The 3,792-nt window shown below is 37.8% G+C and overlaps 1 pseudogene; it reads right to left on the bottom strand.

Annotated features, from left to right (window-relative positions):
- Window positions 1-1,740: 1,740 nt before the first annotated feature.
- On the bottom strand, window positions 1,741-3,522 carry LOC148864330 (GDP-fucose transporter 1 pseudogene; annotated as a pseudogene).
- Window positions 3,523-3,792: the final 270 nt, after the last annotated feature.

Raw genomic sequence — 3,792 nt, 5'->3', positions numbered from 1 at the left:
CTCCTGAGTATATAAGGTTACTTAGGTTTCCCATTTTCTTCTAATTCTCAAAACCCTTATATGTCTGTTATTTGAATTTTTAACTCACCACAAACTGCCCTAACCTTTATTGATTGCCAATGCTGATAGGACTCCTTCGTTGGTACCAATACTAGTGGGTTCTTTCCTCTCCCGTCACAACCGTTTTAATCCATCACCAGTCACTAATTTGAAGTCCCTCAGTTGGGGTGAGAAAAATTGGGAATTCCTAATTCCTCATCCCAAATGGCAGCAGGAGCAGGATGGGGGATTTTGGCTATGAGGCAAAGACGAGGAGGAGGTGCCCCACTCCATCTCGGCTAGTTAGAATTCCAGGCTGGTTCCAAAGTCTAGAGGCTTACCTTACGAGAACCAACCTAGAGAATCAATCTTACTTAACCTTGATGGAAATGACTTAGTTGACTTTGGTGGAACTAGCTTTGGTAAAAACTTGTTTTGAAATAAATCCCAAAATACTTCTAGAATGTATAGATTTGAACCCAAAGACTCATGGTTACAAAGATTATGGTCTCACTTGATCATTGGGTCACTTAAGTGATTTGATCTTTTTCTTTTTAATTTAGTATTTGAATGTGTATAAAAGTTATGTAAAAGGTAAATGCTTGCAAAATCTAAATTATAATGATAAGTTTTGAATTATATACTAATATATTATGATAATCTTCAAATTAAATCACTCAATTTAATCAATAAAGGGAATATGAGTTGAACTATAATGATAATCTACACCTCTCATGTGATCTACCATGTTGAAACCATATTTTCTCCTCAGGTGTGCATTGGGAACATCTCCCTATGATTCTATGAATGATAACATGCACACATTTGCAGTAAAATAAAACATCTAGGGCTGTGTTTGGTTGCAATGCAAAAATTTGCATTGATGCAAAATCATGCCAGTGCAGATGATTTGAGCGTAAATTCTGATTTATTTTTGCTTCAAAATTTAGCTTATTTTATTTGATTACAGTACAAATAAAATAAATTATAACATGAAACAGAGCAAAAGTAAAATCCAAAACAAAATTAAACAAAAATTTACATTTTTTTTTCATTTACACTTCCAAACATTTATATTAATGCAAATAAAATTACAAGGCAGCACTAAATACAAAAGTTCTTGAATGCACGACTGAAAGATGTTGTGACGAGGTTAGTGTGAGTGCTTTTTGAGGAATCATAAAGAGAGGAATCATAAAGAGCACGAGCCACCGGACACCGGTTCACCAACAACACTTCCGTGCTCCAACGGCAAACCGTCGACAGTCCATTCAGCACCCCAATGTAGCTGTATCCATATTCCATTGCCGTACGTTTCTCGCCGTGATTGGAATTCCCCTCTCTATCGCCTTGATTCTTCTAGATTCTCCATTGAAGCAAGTCCTAAGCCCCTAACTGACGCAGAGAACGAAGAAAGAAAAAAGGTGATTACACATCGATACCCCTTCAGTGCTGACAATTATTGATGTTCTCAATAAAACCCTTTTCACCTCCGTAAACCTACCCCATCGTCCATCTACTTTTTCTCTCTTGTCTTCGGCTAAAGGTTCTAAACCTTCCATCATTTGTTCTACCTCTTCTATCAGTCTTTATCCGATTAATCAAATTCGACTTAACTGTATCATAGGGAAATCGTCTAAGCATTTTTCTTAAATTCACTATACCCATTAAATAGATTAATGGATATTATAGACTACCATTTTACCTTTTTATTATATTTGACTCAAAACCCACAGGAGAGAATACATCAACATACTCCCTAGTCACAACCCAGAATAAGGGTGCCATCATCAAAGGCGAGATTGTTGTAAAATACATAACCCCAAGTGTTCAACCCAATATTCGTAATTACCTGTAGCAATTGGGTGGGTTGGGTTTAGTTTGGGTTGAGCTTCAACCCAACCCATTTAACCCATCAACCCATTAATGATTCAGCTATATAAAATTAAATGGGTTATGTTGGATTTAATCCAAGCCCATTTTGATCCAATCCAACTCGCCCAAACCCATTAATCTTATATTTATGTACATAAAACAAAAAAAACTAACTCCCTCTTAATAAGTTGATTATAACTTGGTGGTAATAATAGTTGTTATTTGCACAAGTGGTAAAGGTTCAAATCACATTGCATGTGTATTATTTTTACATAATGAAGATATATTACTATATTCAGGTTTCGGGTTTGACCGAATCACTTTGGTTAAAATTGGTCAGACCAACTTGAATTATCTAATTGGATTGTCTTCAACTTAATCACATTAAGAGTAGTTGAACCGTTTGGATTCGGATTAGTTTGGTCGACTAGAGCGGACCGGTTCAGTCAATGGAGGATTGATTTGGACCAGCCCATATCAAGTTTGTGCATGGGTTTGGGACCGAACCAACTAGCTCGAAGTGGGTCTAGGGAAGTAAATCAGACCGGTCAAGATTCAGGTTGGGTTGTACAGATACTAGTTGGACCGAACGATCCAAATTGAATCAAAGCAAGCGAGGGATTTTGGGTAGGGCTGGCCCGGGGTCCGTTTTAGATTTGGGTCACCAAGATCAACCAACCCTGGGTTGAGTTGGGTTCATACTGGGCTGACCAACCCAAATGAACTGAACTTAGGTGATCGGGTTTGTTCATATTTAGACCAAGTTAAGCTGATCCGGACTCGGGTCAAGTTGATTTGGATTTATGTTGATTTGGGTGAAGTGTGTTGGTTCGAGACAAAACTAATTTTAGTCAATAATTAATAGAAAATTAATACATTAATTATAAATTATTTCATATAAATGAAAATTAAAAAAAATGACTAAGGAATTAATACTTATATCTTTAGTGGTTAACCCAATGGTTATCCACAATCCAACCTGACCTAACCAATTTAAATTGACCCAATTGGTGATCAACTCATTTCCAATCCACCAAGTAAATGAGCGCGTTGGATGTATTGGATACTAGGTGGGTTCAGTGGGCCGGGTGAAAAATTGCCACCCCTATTCGTAACCATGTGTTTGATATAAACCATTTCAATAGTAATAATGGTTACCAAATAAGCGAAAACCCATGATTAAGTAGTGGCGATAAATGCTGAATCAGTGGCCACATATCCAACTGCACCACCCAACTGATCACCAGAAACGTGAAGGTGAACTTTGATGGGCAGGGCTGTTTCTGAAACGTAATATCTGCTATGGCATCCAAAAGGGGCGTACAAGATCTGAAAACGATGAAAGTATCGACGTTGGCGTGATGAAGCAGATTTGTACTGGTGAAGATTACTAGATAGAAAACAATGGCAGCAAGCAGAAATTTCTTTATAGTCTCCAATGTAAAAGGGTCATGCATGGTAGAAAAACCCTAATTTCCCAACAACCCAAACACCCAGAGCAGAGGTCAAGTACTGCAATGCACTCAGAAGGCAAGAAACAACTTCCCACGCTCTGACTTGCGTCACACCTCTGGCAGAAGAATCATGGATAAAATCACTGATTACCATTTTATCCTTTTACCATTGCAATAAACTGGGCAAGTATTCACGCTCTGACTTGCGTCTCTTGGATTTCCATCTCCATCTTTGACGATGTTCGTGAGTATGGTGGCTAACGGAAGATAGAGTGGAGAAGGCTCTCTCCCATGAAAAACTGATTGGGGGCTTTGAAGGTACCAAGAGGCCATTGATATAGCTGATTCAGTCATTTAGGGGCAATTTAGTCATGAAAATTACCTTTATGCTGATATGTACAATTTCTGTCTATGAAACAAAATC

This window comes from Nelumbo lutea, chromosome 3 (assembly GCF_056320005.1).
Source record: "Nelumbo lutea isolate HS-2025 chromosome 3, American lotus-T2T, whole genome shotgun sequence".
NCBI lineage: Eukaryota > Viridiplantae > Streptophyta > Magnoliopsida > Proteales > Nelumbonaceae > Nelumbo > Nelumbo lutea.
The sequence above is the reverse complement of the archived record's forward strand: the minus strand, read 5'-3'. Positions and strand labels throughout refer to the sequence as shown.